Here is a 23,579-nt window from a genome sequence, read left to right as displayed (position 1 = left end):
AAAAAAATAAATCAGTTTGATTTATTTATAATGCTTGTTTGCAGTGTGGAGAACTAGTTTATTTCTGTAGGCTATGATTTGTGTTTTAATCAAAATACCGTTATTGCAGGCGGCTCAATGGTCTAGGGGTATGATTCTCGCTTTGGGTGCGAGAGGTCCCGGGTTCAAATCCCGGTTGAGCCCGGAATATTTTTGTATCAGTGTTAAGATAATAGTGGTGTTATGATCATCTATGAGAATAAATGTGAAAGGGGGGCTAAAAGGGGTAATCAGATGTGGGGTGTCAAGGTCTAATGTTTGTGTAATGCCATAATAGTTGAGCAACTTATCTGGAAAGCAGCATGTCACTTAAACGATACACAACTAGCCATTTAAAGAAATCTCAGTATAAACTTAAAAATTGCTACACAGTTGCCAAATCTGTCACAAAGATTGATCGATCGATCTTACTGTGATACAGTTTGGTTGTGTTTTATGATGCGGCTCATTTGTATCTGGTAGCATTTTTTTTAAATAATAACATAAGTACAATAAAAAAAAAACTTTATTTTGGAGATGCGGGGCATCGATCCCCGTACCTCTCACATGCTAAGCGAGCGCTCTACCATCTGAGCTACATCCCCATATAATAATAAGAAAACAAGCAAGAGCGTGCTAAGTTCGGCCAGGCCGAATCTTATATACCCTCCACCATGGATCGCATTTGTCGAGTTCTATGCGCGGTATCTCTTTTTAAGCAAAGAATATTAAATATGAACTGCTATTGGAGCTATATTAATATATAGTCCGATTCGGAAATGAATGCTGAACATTGTAGAAGTCATTGTGTAATATTTCAGTTCATTCGAATAAAAAATTGCGCCTTGTAGGGGCTCAAAAGCAAAATCGGGAGATAGGTTTATTTGGGAGCTGTACCAAGCTATTGATCGATTCAGACCATATTGGACAAGTATGTTGAAAGTCGTGAGAGAATCCGTTGTACAAAATTTCTTTCAAATCTGATAAGAACTGCGCCCTCTTGAGGCTCAAGAAATCAAGACCCAAAATCGGTTTATATGGCAGCTATATCAAAACATGGACCGATTTGGCCCATTTACAATCCCAACCGACCTGCACTAATAAAAAGTATTTGTGCAAAATTTCAAGCGGCTAGCTTTACTCCTTTGCGAATTAGCGTGCTTTTGGCAGACAGACGGACGGACATGGCTAGATCGACTTAAAATGACATGACGATCAAGAATATATATACTTTATGGGGTCTCAGACGCATATTTCGAGGTGTTACAAACAGAATGACAACTAGTAAGGAAAAGCAAAAGTCGTGCCGAGCCTACTATATACCACCCTACACCACCGAGTGTACGTACTACTTTCGAATTGAATCGAATTGAACCTTGCAAGAGATTTTCTTACGAATTGTGGCTACTATAGCCTTAAAAGGCCATACCCGATGGTCGATGGGAGCTATATCTATATCTGAACCGATTTTTATTAAATTTTCCATACATGTTGGGACGTCAAATAAAAGACCCCATGCTAAATTTTGTAAAGATCGGACCAAAGTTGTGGCTTCTACAGCCATAAAAAGCTATATAGGATGAAAGATACATAGGAGAGCTATATCTAAATCTGGACCGATATTTATGAAACTTTGAACACATGTTGTGACAACAAATGAAACACCTCACGCAAAATATTGTAAAGATTAGAACAAAATTGTGGCTTCTACATCCTCAAAAGACTATATCGGATGAAAGATATATATGAGAACTATATATAAATCTAAACCGATTTTGGGATGTCGAATAAAACACCTCACGCTAAATTTTGTCACGATAGGACCAAAATTGTAGCTTCTACAGCCTCAAAAGTTCATATCGGATGAAAGATATATATGGGGGCTATATCTTAAATTTAATTGATTTTGATAAAATTTTGCACACATGCTAAAACGTCAAATGAAGCACCTAACGCTAAATTTTCTAAAGATCGGACCACAAATGTGGGAGCTATATTCAAATCTGAACCGATCTTGATGAAACTTTGCACACATGCTGGGAGGTTAAATGAAACAGCTCACTCAAAATTTTGTAACGATTAAAAGCCTACATCGGATGAAAGATACAATGGGTGATTTTTAATGACCTGTAGGAAAGTTCAAAAAATACATGAAATATTCATTTGAATCGATAGTATGGTCAATATCATTTAATGTTTGAAGATTATTCCATACAAATGTTTACCGTGACTGCTCCTCAAATGGTTGATCTGCTTAGTCCAATTTTAGCATACTCTTTCCAGCATTTCGGCCGGTATCTCACGAATAAATGCTTCAATGTTGTCTTCCAATGCGTCAATTGAAGCGGGCTTGTCTGTATAGACATGAGCTTTAACATAGCCCCACAAAAAATAGTCTAAAGGCGTTAAATCGCACGATCTAGGCGGCCAATTGACCGGTCCTGAACGTGAAATAAAATGTTCACCGAACTCGCCTCTTAATAAATCCATAGTTACGAGTGCTGTGTGGCATGTGACACCGTCTTGTTGAAAGCATATGTCATGCAAGTCAAGCTCCTGCAATTTGGGGAAAAAAACGTTGGATATCATCTCATGATAGCGCTCACCATTCACAGTTACGTTACGATTCGCATCATCTTTGAAGAAGTACGGTCCAATGATGGCATCAGCCCATAAACCGCACCAAACTGTGACTTTTTATATTGGATTGCCCAAAAAGAAATTGCGGATTTTTTAAAAGAAAGTAAATGCATTTTTAATACAACTTAGAATGAACTTTAATCAAATATACTTTTTTTACACTTTTTTTCTAAAGCAAGCTAAAAGTAACAGCTGATAACTGACAGAAGAAAGAATGCAATTACAGAGTCACAAGCTGTGAAAAAATTTGTCAACGCCGACTATATGAAAAATCCGCAATTACTTTTTGGGCAACCCAATTGGTAGCTCTTGCAATGCTTCTGGCTGATTTTCACTCCAAAATCGATAATTCTGCTTATTTATGCACCCATTGAGCCAAAAATGAGCTGCGTAGCTGAACATAAGAAGCACGCGATGAACTTTCTTAACAGAGCACGCATTTTGATAATAAAATTCAACAATATGCCTGCGTTGTTCGTTTGTAAGACGCTTCACTGTTTGATAGTGAAACGAAACGCGAATCGTGCGTGAGCTTTTAAACCAGTGTTGCCAAAAAGATTACTAAAAATCACCCGTCCACCAGTCCACAGCGCCATATGGCATTATGGTTCCGGTAACTGCAACATTTAGCCAGCGCAATAATCTACTAATATCTCTTAAATTTCCAACGATTGGCAATAATCCTCTTGCTGGTGTATAGAGCAGTAGTTACCTTATTGGCCCATTTCAAAATGTTGGATTTTAATTTTCAGTCTAGCATTGTTCCTTGGGCAAAATTTACAATAACACCCAAGTATTTTGCGTTCTCATTAAACGGCGTTTTTTTTCCAAAAGACAGGTGGCAATGTGGCTACTATATATTATCCTGAAAATTTTTAAAATGATGGTTATTTTTCGATCAGACCTCGTATTTCCTCTTAAAAAAATACGAATAAAAATTCCAAAAAGTCATAAAAACTAGTTAGGTTAGGTTACAAAAACTTTCGTTGGAGATGCGGGGCATCGATCCCCGTACCTCTCACATGCTAAGCGAGCGCTCTACCATCTGAGCTACATCCCCATGTGAGTCATTTGCGATCCAAATTGAAATCACACTGGCATACAAATTATCTCAAATCTTGAGCCAATGTTTACTTGACTAAACGACAACTTATGGCCAATCTGATTTTGAAATGTTAGATATTAATTTATATTCATGAATTCCTTGATTAATTTCGTCATTAACCTCTATACGATTCAAAAATCTAGTTTCGATGTGTCTTTCTTCACTTAGACTTTTTACCGGAGTTTAGGTCTTCACATGAAGAACTAATAGAAGAAAAGATACTTCTCCAGTTATGAAACACACTGTTGTCTTATCAATATTTTATAACGGATATAAGCACTTGAACTGAACTTAAAAACATTTCTAATCACTTAAAACAAGTTGTTAATTTTAATAATAAAATAAACAATAAAAAAATATTTATTAAAACAGAGAAAGGGTTGCCATGCGGCTCAATGGTCTAGGGGTATGATTCTCGCTTTGGGTGCGAGAGGTCCCGGGTTCAAATCCCGGTTGAGCCCATTGTTTTTTATTGTGTGCTCAGAAGAAGGTCGTAAATGAAATTCGTAAGATACAAAATCGTAACGTAATTTTATATGTTAAAAAGTTTACGTAATATTTTTGCAGTGTAGTATTTAATTTAATTAAAATTAATTAATAATTGAATTTGTATGCATTCTTAAGAAAAGGGTTGCCAGGTGGCTCAATGGTCTAGGGGTATGATTCTCGCTTTGGGTGCGAGAGGTCCCGGGTTCAAATCCCGGTTGAGCCCATTGTATTTATATTGCTCCACCAGCCAATGCATAAACAGTTCACAAAATATTTGAAAACATTTTCAGAGATGCATATTTCAAAAAAGACTGGCAGGAAAAGTGATACTTCTCTCACATCAATCAGTGCTGTCCGTTTGAAGCTTAAACATAATGATATTTAATGGAAAGCCTCTAGAGTTACCATTTGTGGAGCGAACGTGTTTTTCATTTCACTCGTCAAAGAAAAATATCTGTATCTCGAAGTATTACCTATTACGCAAAAATTTAAAAGCCTTTCAGAAGTAGGCTCAAAATGGACTCCGAAGATCCAATAGCTGCATTGGTGGAATCAGACCGTATCTTATTGTCCGCCCCTCCTATAGGTCTGGGTGCCTTGGCACCTTTAGTCGACAGTAATGCTTCAGGCGCACAACCATTCGTCATACTAATAAATGAGGAAGAGACGGATAAATCAAAGGGATGCGCAGTTCGTCCTCAGCCTATAAGTAAAGGTGATGTTTCCGATTCAGAATCAGACAGTGTCAATGAAACATTTATCGGAGCCGAATCGAAAGATGAGGGCAGCAGGATGACGACATTGCTAAGCTCGGAAGTAGACCGAGAAAGCAATCGGGGCCACGACGAAGGATGCTGAGGGGTATGCACTGGCAGCTGGAAAGAGAATCAGATCTCCCGAAGAGCATAACACTGCTTAAACCCAGAGAAGAAAATCAGTTCCCCTCTTCCAAGTACTCTGGAAGACCAAGCTAGTCCTCCCGCAATGGAGACAAGTGGTAAACGAACGGGCTTTCGATCATGTGTTGAAATCTGAAGGTGGTCCACACATACGGATTATGAGCTGCGAGTATAGAGGAAACATCTTAAGGCTGCACTTTGCGTCAGCGGAATGTATTAATAACTTGATTGATAAAGCACTTCTACTGAAGCTGGAAAGAAAGTCAGATCTCCCGAAGAGCATAACACTGCTAAAACACTGAAAAAATAGCTCCCCAAATTCAAATACTCTGGGAAGGCCAAGCCAGCACTCCCGCAATGAAGGCTCCAGATAGATATAAAAGGAGATAAAGCCAAAACAAAAACGAAGAAAGCGCGCATGGCCCCTGGGTCTTCATGGAGGACGCTGACTACCAAAAGGACGCCACAGCCATCACGGAAGATGAATATGGTCGCTGAAAAAGGCAAGGAGCCGCCCTCTTACGCCAGAGTGGCAAGGAACCACAACAGAGATGAGCTTACTTATGCAGACATTGATATGGGCAGTGTATTAGGTAGGATTACACCAGATCATCAGTCTCAAGTGGAGGACCTGGTTAAAGAGCGGATTTTCGAACATGTGTGGAAGTCTAAAGAGGGTCCACCCATAACAAAATGATGAGCTCCAAATATGGAGGGGACATCTTTGCACTCCGCTTTGCATCAGCAGAATGTATTGACACCGTCAAAAAGCTCGTTGGAAGTATCCACACACCCTGGGCGGCCAGCTCACAAATAATGGAAGTCTTAAACAAACAAAACCAAGATTTGCTCGTGGAGAAATGGTGGGTCTACCACAGGGAGGAGCAGGAGGAAGGAACTCTCCTTGTGGTGGGCATTGATCAAGTCTCCGTGACAAGTTTGGCATGGCGTACTACGGGACCAAGGCCGTCATTTTCAAGATTGGTAAGACTAGGATAGGATATATCCTTATAAGCTGGTCGGAAGTATCCATAATCCCTGTGGTACAAAGCTCGACCTGGTGAGAAAGATGGACATACCCCAGCTCACAAAGGCGACGGTTTTCACCAAACGATGGGGCAGCAAATTCGCGACGGAACGAATTTTGGGATACTTACACAATCAATGGCTATGTTTGGTCGCGAAGAAATGGGAGGAGAAGGAGGAAGGAACTCTCCTTGTGGTGGACATTAATCAAGCCCCGTACATTTGGCTAAGATTAAAGGCGTAGCGTTCTACGGGGACAATGTTGTCTTTTTCAAGAAGAGAAAGACTAGGATAGGCAAAGATCCTCATATTGAGACATTAAGCCGTGCAGTGGCAGGTAACTCAATACCCCCTTACGAACAGGGGGCCGAAGGCAAGATCATCTCCGACTTTCTCTATATTGGGAAGACTATGATAAGCAAAGTTCCTAATGTTGGAACATCAGGCATTGCAGGGATGGGAGACTCAATACAGTCTAACAAACCAGGACCTGACGATCGAATCATCACCAACTTCAAGCTGTGGAAGACTAGGATAGGCAAAGATCCCAGCATTGAAACACCAGGCAGTGCGGTGATAAGAAACTCAATGCAGCCTAACGAACAGGGAATGGACGATGAGACCATCGCCCACTCCCAAGAAGACCATTTACCCATGAATTGGAAGACTAGGATAGGCAAAGATCCTAATATTGAAACATCCGCCAGTGCAGGGATGGGAGACTCAATACAGCCGGGAACCGACGATGGAACCATCAACGAATCTCTCAGGATTCGGAAGACTAGGATAGGCAAAGATCATAATATTGGAGTATATGGCAGTGGAGTGACCGGAAACGCAATGCAACCTAAAGAACAGGGAGCCGACGAGGGAGACCATCGCCCACTCCCAAGAAGCCCATTTACTGGAGGACCCATGATTAAGGGCAAGGAGATAGGCATCCATCGGAGCGAGACAGCTGCACACGCTCTGATGGAGAAAATCATCAATCGGTTCAGATTTAGATATATATTTCATATATATAAATATATATATTGCCCGATTTTCCCTCATAGAGCTAATGCAAGCATATTTGTTGACCAATTTTCCCAAATTTTTTTACAACGCTTTCCTCGATGACTGCCAAAATATCTGTAGAGTTTGGTCGAAATCGATTCACATGTAGATGGAGCTCCCATATATATGTTCGTCCGATTTTGAGAAGTATTGCAATAAAGTGCTTGGCTAACCGATTCTCTTGAAATTTGGCAGGATGGATTTTCTTATGACTCTTAATACTTTTGGTGAATTTCATAGAAATCGATCGAGATTTAGGTATAGCTGCCATATATGTAATCCAATTTTGACAACATTTTCCACAACTCTTTCCTCGACGACTAGATATAGGTACCACTTTGTACTTAAAGGGTAGGTGTACGATATTATACAGTCGGCGCCGCCCGACTTTTGCCTTTGAAAAATTATGAAAATTTATAAATTCTTCAAAAATTTTATTTTTAGATGGACGTCTGGTAAGCAACTACGAAATTTGGAAGGACGGATTTTCTCTTGACTCTGGACATTACTGGTGAGTTGCATAGAAATCGGTTCAGATTTAGATACAGCTTTTATATATATACATATATTGGGTTGCCCAAAAAGTAATTGCGGATTTTTCATATAGTCGGCGTTGACAATTTTTTCACAGCTTGTGACTCTGTAATTGCATTCTTTCTTCTGTCCTTTATCAGCTGTTACTTTTAGCTTGCTTTAGAAAAAAAGTGTATAAAAAGTATATTTGATTGAAGTTCATTCTAAGCTTTATTAAAAATGCATTTACTTTCTTTTAAAAAATCCGCAATTACTTTTTGGGCAACCCAATATATATATTTTTTTTTTCTTATTTATATATTGCCCGATTTTTACTCATAGAGCTACTGCAAGCGTATTTGTTGACCACTCTTTCCAAATTTTTTTACAACGCTTTCCTCGACGACTGCCACAATATCTGCAGAGTTTGGTCGAAATCGATTCACATGTAGATAGAGCTCCCATATATATGTATGTTCGTCCGATTTTGAGAAGTATTGCAATAAAGTGCTTTGCTAACCGATTCTCTCGAAATTTGACAGGATGGATTTTCTTATGGCTCTTAATACTATTGGTGAATTTCATAGAAATCGATCGAGATTTAGATATAGCTGCCATATATGTAATCCAATCTTGACAACATTTTCCACAACTCTTTCCTCCACGAGTAGATATAGCAACCACTTTGTACTTAAAGGGTAGGTGTAGGATGGCGCCGCCCGACATTTGCCTTTCAAAAATTATAAGGATTTATAAATTCTTCAAAAATTTTATTTTTATTGTAGATGGACGTCTGGTAAGCAACTATGAGGTCATCAATTCAATAATTTTGTTCATTGTGTTTTCTTTTTTATTGGTTATTGGTATTCGCTAGTAAAGAAGTTATAGCGTCCAAGAAAAAAATGGGCTTAATGTCTAAAAAAATATCCTTTTTGGGCGGTAATTATAAACCGATCCCCCTAATATCCCTTGAAGCCCACTCCTGGAGTATGGGCGTAAATTATCAAAAGAAGTTATTGGCCAAAATATTCCATCAAAGAAATATTTTCTTATCTCGGACAGAATTTACTTTTAAAACATTTTCTTCTAATGGACATTATCTCTACCAGCAGAAAATTTGAAATACACTTGAAAAACTTCCAACGGTTTCAAGGACAAGTTAAAAAGTATGCAAATTTTCAAATGGACCGACCGATAACAAATCCTTTGTACACCATATTCTAATGGACCATTAGTGAACTTAAGGACATATGAATGATGCAAGTAATAACTCCCTTACATATGGCCAGTTTCTTTCTATTTTCAAGTTTTTAAACAATTACATTCACTTTTCAAAAAAAATTCTGATGGTTGTTTGGTTGTCTGGCGATTTCATTGTTTGATTGTTAGTGTGAATGTTGCCAAAGTTCGTTATGCCCTTTTGATTCTGGTCATCATCATCATCATGAGCAGCAACATAAGCAGCGGCAGCATCATTTTCGCACTGGACCTAAATAAACAGTGCCTTCCATTATGGACGGAAGACAATAAGAAAACAATTCATTTTTAATTGAAAATGTTCCACCCAAACAAAAAAAAAACAACACCAAGGAAAACGAAAACACAACATTATCCAAATAAATCGACAAAATAAAAGTGAAGAGACACCAACCTCAACAACAAAGCCAACATATTGACCACATGACAGGATTTGATATGATTTCTCCAGTACTTTAGATGGATGACCATAACAGGGTAATGATAGTGTGCCGGTCACACATCATCATCATCATGGGAGTTCTTATTGATAGTTTCACTAGCGTTGAATATCTTCATTGCAATAATAAGACCTCACATGTTGAAAGTTCCAATATGAGGAGTAAGCATGAAGATAGGAAATGTACAGTAATGATCCAAAATATAGCAGCTTTCTCGTTCTTTTCCATTATGACGATATTATACATCACATCAATATTTCCAATTTTTAATAGTAATTAAAATTAAGAAAAATCATATTTGTTAATTTTTAGTGTAGGACTTCCAAAAAGCTAAGTAGTCATTGAGTTTATAAGATTATGAAGTTTTGTAATAATTGCGTATAAAGTTCCAGAAATATGTCCCCTTCTGTAAGGAAAGTACCAAATATTGGATTGTCCAAAAAGTAATTGCGGATTTTTCATATAGTCGGCGTTGACAAATTTTTTCACAGCTTGTGACTCTGTAATTGCATTCTGTCTTCTGTCAGTTATCAGCTGTTACTTTTAGCTTGCTTTAGAAAAAAAGTGTAAAAAGTATATTTGATTAAAGTTCATTCTAAGTTTTATTAAAAATGCATTTACTTTCTTTTAAAAAATCCGCAATTACTTTTTGGGCAACCCAATAGTATGAAGAATAATAATGCATTGGAAAAATCATTAAGTCGCCCAATATATATTGTCAAGGTATAAATGAATCCCAAATTTGGAAGTTTTGGGTTCATTCGTAAAGAAAGCATCACTTTGCATGTTTAGGTACCTAAATGTAAGATTTAAAAAAAAAAATCTTCTGCTCGCTTAAAATTTATAGTCAAGTCATAGTATAGTCATTTTTAGAGCTTAAGATCACTCTGTAAAGAAAGTAACATTTTGTATGTTCCAATATCCTAATTTTGAGTGTTTTAGCTAAATTCATAAGGAATGTATCATTTGTACGTTTTAGTATAAAGATCTGCTGATCAACCAAAATTTAAATTCAAGGTGTACTTGTATCTCAATTTTGAGTCCTTAGCTCGCACCATTTAGAAAGTACCATCTTGTACGTTTGAGTACCTAAATGTAGGAATAAGACATATCTTCTAGTTGCCAATATATTCATTCAATATATTTCGTACTATTTTGCACTTTTCGGTACCAAAATGTACCAATTTTTATACCCTCCACCATAAGATGGGGGTATACTAATTTCGTCATTCTGATTGTAACTACTCGAAATATTCGTCTGAGACCCCATAAAGTATATATATTCTTGATCGTCGTGAAATTTTAGGTCGATCTAGCCATGTCCGTCCGTCTGTCCGTCCGTCTGTCTGTCGAAAGCACGCTAACTTCCGAAGGAGTAAAGCTAGCCGCTTGAAATTGTGCACAAATACTTCTTATTAGTGTAGGTCGGTTGGTATTGTAAATGGGCCATATCGGTCCATGTTTTGATATAGCTGCCATATAAACCGATCTTGGGTCTTGACTTCTTGAGCCTCTAGAGTGCGCAATTCTTTTCCGATTGGGATGAAATTTTGCACGACGTGTTTTGTTATGATATCCAACAACTGTGCCAAGTATGGTTCAAATCGGTTTATAACCTGATATAGCTGCCATATAAACCGATCTTGGGTCTTGACTTCTTGATCCTCTAAAGTGCGCAATTCTTATCCGATTGGAATGAAATTTTGCACGATGTGTTTTGTTATTATATCCAACAACTGTGCCAAGTATGGTTCAAATTGGTTCATAACCTGATATAGCTGCCATATAAACCGATCTGGGGTCTTGATTCCTTGAGCCTCTAGAGTGCGCAATTCTTATCCGATTGGGATGAAATTTTGCACGACGTGTTTTGTTATGATATCCAACAACTGTGCCAAGTATTGTTCAAATCGGTCCATAACCTTATATAGCTGTCATATAAACCGATCTTGGGTCTGGACTTCTTGACCCTCTAGAGGGCGCAATTCTTATCCAATTTGAGTAAATTTTGGCACGTAGTATTTTGTTATGATATCCAACAACTGTGCAAATATGGTTCAAATCGGTTCATAACCTGATATAGCTGTCATATAAACAGATCTGGGGACTTGACTTCTTGAGCTTCTAGGGGGCTCAATTTCTATCCGATTTGGCTGAAATTTCGCAACACGTTTTTTATTGTTACATGAAAGTACAAGTCGGTTCATAACCTGATATAGCTGCCATATAAACCGATCTGGGATCTTGACTTTTTGAGCCTCTAGAGGTCGCAATTATTATCCGATTTGCCTGAAATTTTGTACGACGGATTCTCTCATGACCATTAACATACGTGTTTATTATGGTCTGAATTGGTCTATAGGCCGATACAGCTCCCATATAAATTGATCTCTCTATTTTACTTCTTGAGCCCACAAAGGGCGCAATTCTTATTCGAATTGGCTGACATTTTACACAGGTCTCCAACATATAATTTAATTGTGGTCCAAACCGGACCATATCTTGATATCGCTCTAATAGCAGAGCAAATCTTATCTTATATCCCGTTTTGCCTAAGAAGAGATGCCGGGAAAAGAACTCGACAAATGCGATCCATGGTGGAGGGTATATAAGATTCGGCCCGGCCGAACTTAGCACGCTTTTACTTGTTTAAAGATCATTTAGGCACCCACCAAATGGTACCAAAATGTACGAGTTGTGAATGGATTATTTGACCCAACATAATTTTTCTGGGGGCAGCGAAGCGAGGTGTTACTGTATCGCAATTTTAAGAGCTTTAACTCAAACCGTACCATTTTGTATGTTTTAGTACCGATATGTAAAAATTTCAAAAAAAAACTTCTAGTCGCCCTGTACATAGTGTCTAGATGTACCTGTATTTGAAATTTCAGAGCTGTAGCTCAATCCTTAAAGAAGGTACCATTTTGTACGTTTTAGTACCAAAATGTACGATTATCAACAAAATCTTCTAGTCGCCTGGTACATACTGCCAAAATGTACTTGTTTTCCAAATTTCAGAACTCTGGTCAAATCCGTATCATTTTGTACGTTTTAGTACCAAAATGTACGAATATCAAAAAAAAATCTTCTAGTCGCCCGGTACATACTGCCAAGATGTACCTATATCCCATATTTTAGAGCTGTAGCTAAGTCTGTAAATAAAGTACCATATTGTACGATTTAGTAGCGAAATGTACAAATTTCAAAAAAATCTTCTAGTCGCCCTGTACATACTGCCAATATGTACCTGTATTCCAAATTTCAGAGCTGTTGCTCAATCCGTTAAGAAGGTACCGTTTTCGTACCAAAATGTACGAATATCCACAAAATCTTCTAGTCGCCCGGTACATACTGCCAAGATGTACCTTTATTCCAAATTTCGGAGATGTATTTCAATCTATAAAGAAAGTACCAAATAGTACCAATTACAGCACTTCAGTATGTTTTCTCCCACACCTGTTAAGATTTCAGCATTTCGTATTTGGCACAACTTACCGTATTTTTGTCAAGACTACGATCATTTTTATCAAATTACTTAATTTAACCGTCTCCGAATACTGCAAAGGTAAATAAGCTATTTCGTACTATTTAGTACTTTTTAGTACCAAAATTAACGATTTGTGAGAAAAATCACTTAGTCAGCCAACATATAATTCCCAGTTGAACCTACATGTTAAATTTCAGTGCTCTAGTTCAATCCCTGAAGAAAGTAAAAATGGTACCCAATACGGTACTAAAAGGACGTTTTCCCCCTTTCCATTACTATTTTTCATATTTTTTCTATCCCCTTCATTTCGCAACAACAATCACTTAAGCAAAATTTCGAAGCTCTACCCGTTCGCCTTATGCAAAGTTCACCTATTTTGTACTCTATCTCAACTTACAAAAAAGATACATAAAAGTACCGATTGCGGTACTAAACGTTCTATTTCTCCCATTTCCGGTACGATTTTGGTTTTTGTCACCAAATCTTATTATTTTGAGACGCTCTTTAATTTGAGCCCAAGAACATCTTCCTAGCCCTATCTGTTCGCCCTGGGCAAATAGTACTCATTTTCGTACTTTTTGGTACTTTTTAGTACCAAAAAGTACGAATATCACCGAACCCAGCCCTAAATCGCGTCTACGACCAAAGACTAAAATTCCTGCAAAATTTCACGATTCTAGTTTCAGCCGTTTGGGCTGAGTAGTGATCAGTCAGTTAGTCAGTCATCAGTCAGCAATCCGTCAGTCGCGCAACTCTTATATATACATGTATAATTCAATCATAGGTGTTTTTTTCATGTCAATCCAATTATTGCCGTAGCTGAGAAAACTGAAATTTCTTTAAAGATTTTCTTATGAAATTCATATATTACAACTTAATTGTCGTCATTTTATTCAACACGTATGAAAGTAACCAATGTCCTTCACTGTTCATACCTACATATACATATGTATTGCTCACATGTATGTGCTCACATGTATGCTCTTAGTGGTGATGAATTATTCTCCAAGATGATTTTGTGGAATATGTAAATGTTTTGATTCCATCATAACTAAGAATAAACAGACCAACCAACCAACAAATACTCCGTATCATTGTCATATTATGAATGGTCCACATTCGAAAGGTAGTGGGGACAGTGTTGAAGAATAACATAAATAAGCATCCAGAGGCATGAGCACCCTCTCTTAGCAGTTAACAGCAGCAGCAATAAGAAACGTATGTACCTACCTACATACAACAATGGCTACATAAAATAAACATATCCTGAAGGATAATGGATGGACATCATTCACAACCACTTCCCACTACTCACGTTCAAAACAAAAACAACACATGGTGCAAATACTTATGGTGAAGATTTTATACTTCATCATCACCACACTTGTGTATCCTTCCATATTCTGCAGCTGAGTTACTTACAAGTTTAACACAAAATTATCTAAAGGAATTACAGACTGGCAGTTACAGCATTCATGCGTTTACTCATGAGTGCACATGCAAAACGGAAAACATTAAAGTATCCAGATGAAAAAAAATTACTGTATCATGTTTAAGAATGTAAATACAAACGTTTATTAATTAAAATTATAATAAATGCATGAAATAAATATAAAATAACACGGGCTCAACCGGGATTTGAACCCGGGACCTCTCGCACCCAAAGCGAGAATCATACCCCTAGACCATTGAGCCTCATGCTTGCTGCTTGTAATATATGCCTTATCAATGCGTTTACCCAACACACTGCTCGAAAGGCAAACAATGTATCAACATTGTGCTGTAAGAAAAAAACGCAAAAAAAGGTTACCAGTAGAGTTGCCATATTAGGAGTTTGACAGTAATACCACTAAGCAAAAATGCTTAAAATAATGTGTTCAAGGCAGAAAATTTAAAGTTCTCTTGATTTTTTTGGCCCGTAACGGATTATAAGGTTGTGTAGATAAATGCTACAAATGCTATCACCGATAGTAATTTTTAATGTAAAATTAACAAAATTGGAGAAACAGTATTATCATTGAAAATAAAAAACACGAGTAAAAACGTGCTAAGTTCGGCCGTGACGAAACTTCGGAATCCACCATAATGGATTCTGCTTTATTTGTGGAGAAAACAACTTAATTGAAGCGTATGTGTGTACCTTGTATACCACATCAGATAAAATTTTAACATTCTAAGGACCTGAGAAGACTAATGGGTGAAATCGGTTTATATAAAAGCGATATCAAGTTATAGACCCATTTTTACAATACTAATAATCATAGATGTAGGAGGTCATCGTAAAATACTGCATGTAAAATTTTATCCAAATCGGGTAACAATAGCGGGGGGCTTCCAGGGGCTTAAAATATCAAATTATAGATAGATCAGTTTAATGGGAGTTATATCAAGTTGTACACCAAAATGGACCATACTTAACATAGACCTATGGATTCAAAACACGGTTTATTATTGACAAATGGAGCGTCAGAACTCTCTCAGAATTATCGAGACTTTACCAAGTCTAGAAGAGATTTCAAACTATAACCTAGGAATCCTCGGTTTATGTGAAGTACGATGGCCGAAATCCGGAACTATGGATTTTCAAGATGGCTACTACTTTATCTTTTCAAGCAATGAAATCCACCGAACAAATGGGTTAAGTCGAGGGTCGAGCGAGCTGTTCTATCATACAATGTCATATCTGAGTGCAGCATGACGGCAAGATTAAATTTACAATGATATACGCCAACCGAACCCGACGACGACGAAACAAAGAATCAATTCTATTCCTAAAATTGACAGTGACATGTCCTCTATTAAAAGGGGACATTGCATTTGTTATGGGGTTACAACAGCAATAATCTACAATCAATCATGGAATGCAAGGACTTGGCGATACCAAGAATGACAATGGCGACAGATTGGTTGACTTTTGTGCACAAAATTCTCTCATAAAAAAAAACACAAAATTCCTCTATAAAAATATACAAAAATATACTTGGGAATCACCTGATGGAAACATCCGTGATCAAATCCACCCCGCACTTATCGGTAAACTCTTTCTGGGCTCGCTGAAACCGGGGTCTACCAGAACTCAGTGTGCCAAATTTCATCGAGTTCGGATGAAACATGACCAATTAATTGCCTCAAGACTTTTAGTCTGAAGATCGGTCTATAAAGCGGCTACATATAACTAAAATCCGATTTTATGAGATCAGAAGATCAGGTTGATATACAAAGAATACAAAATCATCAAAAATTGTTTGGAAAATATTTTTATACCCAAGATATCTGCAAAATTATAAATACCCAGCTTTTAGGTATAAATGGGTAAATATCCAGATATTGACCCAATTTAACCATTTTACCGGGTAAATACCTTTTGGTTTTAACTTATTCTAACTATAAATCTTAACCGGCAGATAGGTGCCGGTTAGCGACTTATCGTAGAATTACTACATTTCCATGTTCACAAACATTTCACAAAATATCGATAATTTTTCAACATTTTCTCAAACACATATCTTTAAAAATATTCATATTTGCTGTTTACATTATTTAATTTTAAAATAGGTTTATGGCGATTTCAGTTCTGAAAAAGAATTGTTACATCAATGTTGCACTTATACAGGAAAACAAGTAGCCCCAACCCTCTCAACCCACTTTTCCATTTTCAATCGAACATGTTCATATACTTATATGTAATCATTTCCACCAAATAATAGTATAAATCGTATCCTCGTCTTCGGATGAAGAACTTTCACGCAATGCATCTAATATACAGTTAGGTAAACAAAACGCGTTCACTTTTTCCATTTTTATATATTTATTTTCAATATTATGCCGCTTTTTTCCTAACATTCAACGAATTTTGTCTTCTTTTGTTCAAACAAAATTTGCTAGAATGATAGTCGTTGATTTTAAGTGCAACATTCTCCACCGTAAACTTGGCACGGCGTAGAATTCCACTCCAATCTTTGTAGACAACTCCATTACAAACGAACACTACACCCTGTGGTGGGGTTACTTTTTTTTGGACAAACGAACACAAAATGTCGATTTCAGTGCAACATTTCGAAAAAATTTTCACTTTTTTGCACAATCGAAATCATCATTAGTTTTTGTTTAGAGTATGCCTAAATTTATTAAAATATATACCTTACTTTCGTCGTTCTTACATGTCTTATTTTTCATTTTATATAAATATATCCATTCTACTTTCTACAAACATTTATTTGTTTCAACATTTTGATTACTACCTATCTTATTATGTATAGGTCCCACAAAGGTCGCTCTATTGTGAATAGCATTATTAAATTTCAATTCACCCCAACTGTGGTGTATTTATATGGCATGTGGCAGCTGTTTATACTAGCATGCCATTAAATACTATATTATTGTGAATCATTTAACATTTAAATGGCATGAGGCTCAATGGTCTAGGGGTATGATTCTCGCTTTGGGTGCGAGAGGTCCCGGGTTCAAATCCCGGTTGAGCCCAGTTGTCTTTTTGAAAATCAAAAAAGTTAAAATACATTATAAGTTAATAAGTTTTAATTGTTGCTGCTACCGTAATGTTAAAACTATTTATTAATTTTATTAAGTCATATTAGTTATTAACAAAATGTTTACTGGAGATGCGGGGCATCGATCCCCGTACCTCTCACATGCTAAGCGAGCGCTCTACCATCTGAGCTACATCCCCTGTGTAAACATGGCTGCCTTACATTGAATTGCTTTCCCTTTTCAAGTATTTTATGGCCACATGTGGTTTGCCCACACTACAGATCGTCACACATTGAGTTTTAAGAAAGCAACCCTTGTGGTATGTTGTCTTTCGTTGCTTAGGTAGTGAAAATGCTATTAGACCTAGCCAAGCAATGTTTACAATGCTTTACTAATTTATAAAAAGTATTCCCATATTCGTTTTTGCTTTAATGTACGCTTAAGTAGTAACTTAATAATGCGTTACTTGTTCTTGCTTCGGCAGAACATATACTAAAATTGGAACGATACAGAGAAGATTAGCATGGCCCCTGCGCAAGGATGACACGCAAAATCGTGAAGCGTTCCACATTTTTTTGTGCAATTTATGAAATATGTGGTTTAGTTTGGTTTTTATACCCACCACCGAAGGATGGGGGTATATTCATTTTGTCATTCCGTTTGCAACGCATCGAAATATCCGTTTCCGACCCTATATAATATACATATTCTTGATCAGCGTAAAAATCTAAGACGATAGTCCGTCTGTATGTCTGTTGAAATCACGCTACAGACTTTGAAAATTGAGGTATTGAGCTGAAACTTTGCACAGATTCTTTTTTTTTTTGTCCATAAGCAGGTTGAGTTCAAAGATGGGCTATATCGGAATATATCTTGATATAGCCCCCATATAGACCAGATTTGGATATAGCTGTCGTAGAGACCGATCTCTCGATTTAAGGTTTTGGGCCCACAAAGAGCGCATTTATTGTCCGACATCGCCGAAATTTGGGCCAGTGAGTTGTATTAGGCTCTTCGACAACTTTCTGCATTTTGGCCCAGATCGGTCCAGATTTGGATATAGCTGCCATATAGACCGATCTCTTGATATAAGGTCTTGGGCCCGTAAAAGGCGCATTTATTGTCCGATTTCGCCGAAATTTGGGATTGTGAGTTGTTCGACAACTTTCTGCATTTTGGCCCAGATCGGTCCAGATTTGGATATAGCTGCCATTTAGACCTATCTCTCAATATAAGTTTTGGGCCCATAAAAGGCGCATTTATTATCCGATTTCGCCGAAATTTGGGACAGTGAGTTGTGATAGGCTCTTCGACAACTTTCTGCATTTTGGCCCAGATCGGTCCAGATTTGTATATAACTGCCGTAGAGACCGATCTCTCGATTTAATGTTTTGGGCCCATAAAGGGCGCATTTATTGTCCGACATCTCCGAAATTTTGGACAGTGAGCTGTGTTAGCGCCTTTGACATCCTTCTTAAATTTGGCCCAGATCGGTCCAGATTTGGATATAGCTGCCATAGAGACCGATCTCTCAATTTAAGGTTTTGGGCCCATAAAAGGCGCATTTATTATCCGATTTCGCCGAAATTTGGGACAGTGAGTTGTGATAGGCTTTTCGACAACTTTCTGCATTTTGGCCCAGATCGGTTCAGATTTGCATATAGCTGCCATAGAGACCGATCTCAAGATATGAGGTTTTGGGCCTATAAAAGGCGCATTTATTGTCCGATTTTACCGTAATTTGGGACAGTGAGCTGTGTTAGCGCCCTAGACATCCTTCTTAAATTTGGCCCAGATCGGTTCAGATTTGGATATAGCTGCCATATAGACCGATCTATCGATTTAAAGTCTTGGCCCCATAAAAGACACATTTATAATCCGAATTCGCTCAAATTTGGCACAGTGACTTATGTTAGGCTTTTCGGCATCCATGTCGTATATGGTTCAGATCGATCTATATATGGATATGGCTACCAAAAAGACCATTATTTTGTTCTGCAAGATTGAACAATGACTTGTACTTATTAGACTACTCAATATCCATGTCGAATTTGGTCCAAATTGGACCATATTTCGATAAAGCTGCTATGGGGGCATAAATAATGCATTTTCACCTGATTCTGACGAAAGGTGGTTTATATAAATACCCGAGGTGGTGAATATCCAAAGTTCTGCCCGGCCGAACTTAACGCCTTTTTACTCGTTTTTCTTCCAAAGGAGGTCAACCTAGTGACCATGCGAATTTTGTTAGGGAGAAAGATGTGATTATTAGAAATTTAATGAAAAGAGATTGGTCAACAGATTCTGGTTGAAAACAAAATTGGGATTTCTTTAAAAAAAAATTTTAACTGAATAAAAAAAACAAAAAAAAAAACACAAACAACAAAAGTAAGAATAGGTATAAAAACAACAAAAAAAAAATAATACAAAACATTTTTAAATAATTTTTTAATTAAAAATGTTTTAACAAAAAATCTCTTTGCTTAATAAAGGACACGAGGACACTTTCTAATCTGAATGAATAACATTTTTATTTTGAAATTTCAATAATGTAATGCTTAAATAGTTTATGGATTTCTAACAATAATATCATATGAAATGTGTAATGGATTCATGACAACTTAAAGTCTATGGAGTTATAACATTTTGGTATTTTGGCTTTTTAAATAAAATTAACTAAAAACAATATAAGAGAATAAAACGAAAGCAAAAAAATTCATTTTTTGCTTTTAAGGGATATTTATTTTCCCCACCAACCTCCACCAAAGCCACCATGATGAGATGTATGGTATTCATGATGCTCATAGCCACTGTGAAAACCTCCGCCATGACCCAATCCTCCGAATCCATGACCGAATCCACCTAGGCCATGTCCTAGACCTAGGTGATGTTTTAAGCCCAACAATTTTGGTTTGCGATATTTAAGGCCCACAAATCCGCCAAAGGGTCCCTTTGCGGCGACAAGTTTAAATTTCCCACCGGCAACGGAAGTACAGCCAAGCACCAATAAAAGGGCCGCCACAACACAGCATTTCTATAAGTCGTAACACAAAAAAATTCAATTAAATTAAATAAACGTCACACTTATAGTTTTTGTTTTCTTTAAAGCTCTAATTGCTAACATAACACATTTTACTCACAATTAAATTCATGACTTGTGTTTTTTTTTGTTATATTTTTTCAAAAACTAACTCCACTTGAATGATTTCACACTTAACGAGTGTTGCGTGAATTTTCAATTAAGTTCTCCAATCCTATGTGGTATGATCAAATTTGGTAGTGGTCTTGTAAAAAACTGAAACCGATGTTGTGAAGCCGGTTACTTTTATGTGTTTCCCTAGTAGAGAACCCTTCGATGAACCAGTCCCCCACAGGCCATAATCAACAAGCATCGAGCATCCATCTGATTGGATGCACATGTAGGGATGACAGTGCACGATAACAATTATGTAAATGTGGGATTCATTTTATACCCACCACCAGAGGTTGGGGTTATACTAATTCCGTTTGTAACACCTCGAAAGATTCGTTTAAGACCCCATAAAGTATATATATTCTTGATCGTCTCGACGTTCTGAGTCGATTTAGCCATGTCCGTCCGTCCGCCTGTCGAAATCACGATAGCGCTCGAACGCGTAAAGCTAGCCGCTTAAAATTTTGCACAGATACTTAATATTGATGTAGGTCATTGTAGGGATGACTGTGCACGATAACAATTATGTAAATGTGGGATTCTTTTTATACCCTGCATCATGGGATGGGAGTATACGATACTAATATCGTCATTCCGTTTGTAACACCGCGAAATATTGGTCAAAGTCCTTAGAATATACACATATTCTTGATGGGAATGACATTTTAAGTCTATCCAGTTATCTAGTAATGTCCGTCCGTCTGTCTGTCTATCGAAAGCATGCTTACTTTTGAAGGAATAAAGCTAGAAGCCTTAAATTTTGTACATATACCTTCTATGAGTGAAGGTTGGGTGGGATTGCAAATGGATGGGCCATCGGTCCATGTTTTGATATAGCTGCCATATAAACCGATCTTACCATTATACTTTTAGAGCCTGTAGAGAGCGCAATTCTTATTCGATTTAGCGGAAATTATGTTCTATGACGTTTTTTATGTCATTCAACAGATGTGCCAAGTATGGTCCCAATCGGTTCAAAACCTGATATAGCTCTCATGTAAACCGATCTCCCGATTATATTTCGTTAAATTGTAGGGGGTGCAATTCTTACTAGATTCTGCTGAAATATTGCAAATTGACTTCCACTATTGTTTTCAACCTTTAACCTAGGGGGATGCCCCATCCTAAAACCCAATCAAATGGATATGTTTATCGGTTGGAACGATATATCAGTTGGAACGATCAAATGAAAGATATATGAAAGTAGACACGAACCTGTTATAAAATATTGGCCCCAAGTGTCCGAAAGCCACTCCACTCCCAAAAAATCCCCCAAAATGGACATGTCGTGACATGAAGCGGTCGGGCCAATATGAAACCGAAACAAGTAAAAAAAATTCGGCCGGGCCGAATCTTGGTAACCTACCACCATGGATTCTGCTAAAAATGTTTACAAAATAAAAATACTAAACTTCTGTCAAACCAGCAAACATTAAAGCTTCTAGGAGCCGAACAAGGATGATCGAAAGACTGGTTTACATGGAAGGTATATCAGGTTAAAGATTGATTTTGCGGTATTTGTTAGTTGTTGGAAGTCGTAACAGAACAACGCATGCAAAATTTCAGCCTAATCGGACAAAAATTGAGGCTTGTAAGAACTCAAGAAGTCAAATTGGCATATCGGTTTATATGGGAGCTATATCAGGTTATAGACCGATTTGGGCCTTATTTAGCATAGTGTTTGGAAGTCATAAGAGAACACTATGTTCAGCCAAATCGGACAAAAATTGTGGCTTCCAAGGAGTCAAATCGGGAGATCGATTTATATGGAAGCTATGTCCAAATCTAAACCGATATAACCGGTTTGCAATACCCAACGATCTACATCAATAGTAAGTATCTGTGCAAAATTTCATGAGGTTAGCTTTACGCGTTCGACTTCTATCGTGATTTCGACAAATGGACGGATGGACATAACTAGATCGAATCAGAATGTCCAGAATATATATACTTTATGGAGTCGCAGATCAATATTTCGAGGTGCTACAAACGGAATGACTAGGATAGTACACCCCCATCCTATGGTAGTGGGTATAAAAATGTTTGTTTTTAAGTAAGATAAGGGTAGATTGTATTAAAAAGACAGTTCGGACTTTAATACACCCAATCCCACTACGGACATCAATCAAAGCCTGTTATCAGTTTGTTGTGTTGGTCTATTGGATTAGAGTAAGAAACTTATATTCAATATTAATATAAATTTCTGGGGCCCTCCGTTGTTGTACAGAAAAGCGGATCGGGACAAAATAGGAATCCAATGTATCTTGCATCTTAAGTTGTAGTATACTTGACCTGGGATGGTAAAATACATACAAATTCTTTATTCATACCCCCACGACGGCTTTAGTCCGGTATCGTATCTGCACCCCGGAGTCTGTTAGTTGCGAAAACTGAATATTGACATAAGAACTGTTCCAACGTCTCGTGGTCTTCCCGTGGCGCAAGGTAACAGAAACTACCTAAAAATTAAACTATTTTAAGTTAGGTTAGGTTAAAAAAGAGGTTGCGGACCATAATCCGCCCCAAGTCGCTGCGGGCATACACCTAAGCCAGTAATCGGCTTCTTGTGCCCTCAAAAATGCGTAAAGTAACCCCCGAAAGACATACGCCAGAAATTCTATGCTCTTCACAAAATCCTATCGTATCTGCACCTAGGTGCCGGAGTCTGTCTGTTACGAAAACTGGGCATTGACATAGGAAATGTTCCAACGTCTAGTCGTCTTCCACACATGGCCCACATACGCTGCCATTGCCGAACCAATATTGCACAGGTGCGCTTAGTTCTATATGACTCGTCATAATGACTAAAGCCATACTGACCTACTTCCTTTACTCTCTCATCTCCCCCAAAAGGGTCCTCTTCGACCTACCGAGCGCTTCACTGCTCCACAGTGTTACGTTCATCGCCCACAACCTTTTCTCGTACTGCGTCACCCCGAATTGCTTCGCATTGACCAAGATTACCGAT

General features: G+C 37.6%; 9 non-coding genes across 9 annotated transcripts; 5 read left to right on the top strand and 4 right to left on the bottom strand.

Moving 5' to 3' along the window:
- The first annotated feature begins 111 nt into the window (after positions 1–111).
- Trnap-ugg (transfer RNA proline (anticodon UGG)) lies at positions 112–183 on the top strand. Its single transcript has one exon. It is a non-coding gene; the product is annotated as a tRNA-Pro (tRNA).
- Positions 184–550: 367 nt separating this feature from the next.
- Positions 551–623, bottom strand: Trnaa-agc (transfer RNA alanine (anticodon AGC)). The gene has a single exon. It is a non-coding gene; the product is annotated as a tRNA-Ala (tRNA).
- A 3,022-nt stretch (positions 624–3,645) lies between these two features.
- Trnaa-agc (transfer RNA alanine (anticodon AGC)) lies at positions 3,646–3,718 on the bottom strand. Its single transcript has one exon. It is a non-coding gene; the product is annotated as a tRNA-Ala (tRNA).
- A 434-nt stretch (positions 3,719–4,152) lies between these two features.
- Positions 4,153–4,224, top strand: Trnap-ugg (transfer RNA proline (anticodon UGG)). Its single transcript has one exon. It is a non-coding gene; the product is annotated as a tRNA-Pro (tRNA).
- A 179-nt stretch (positions 4,225–4,403) lies between these two features.
- Positions 4,404–4,475, top strand: Trnap-ugg (transfer RNA proline (anticodon UGG)). The gene has a single exon. It is a non-coding gene; the product is annotated as a tRNA-Pro (tRNA).
- A 10,078-nt stretch (positions 4,476–14,553) lies between these two features.
- Positions 14,554–14,625, bottom strand: Trnap-ugg (transfer RNA proline (anticodon UGG)). Its single transcript has one exon. It is a non-coding gene; the product is annotated as a tRNA-Pro (tRNA).
- Positions 14,626–17,340: 2,715 nt separating this feature from the next.
- Trnap-ugg (transfer RNA proline (anticodon UGG)) lies at positions 17,341–17,412 on the top strand. The gene has a single exon. It is a non-coding gene; the product is annotated as a tRNA-Pro (tRNA).
- A 132-nt stretch (positions 17,413–17,544) lies between these two features.
- Trnaa-agc (transfer RNA alanine (anticodon AGC)) lies at positions 17,545–17,617 on the bottom strand. Its single transcript has one exon. It is a non-coding gene; the product is annotated as a tRNA-Ala (tRNA).
- Positions 17,618–17,886: 269 nt separating this feature from the next.
- On the top strand, positions 17,887–17,993 carry LOC131995399 (U6 spliceosomal RNA). Its single transcript, XR_009397463.1, has one exon. It is a non-coding gene; the product is annotated as a U6 spliceosomal RNA (small nuclear RNA).
- The last annotated feature ends 5,586 nt before the right edge of the window (positions 17,994–23,579 follow it).

This window comes from Stomoxys calcitrans, chromosome 2, assembly GCF_963082655.1.
Source record: "Stomoxys calcitrans chromosome 2, idStoCalc2.1, whole genome shotgun sequence".
NCBI classification, from domain to species: domain Eukaryota; kingdom Metazoa; phylum Arthropoda; class Insecta; order Diptera; family Muscidae; genus Stomoxys; species Stomoxys calcitrans.
This window is presented reverse-complemented; position numbering and strand designations above follow the sequence as displayed.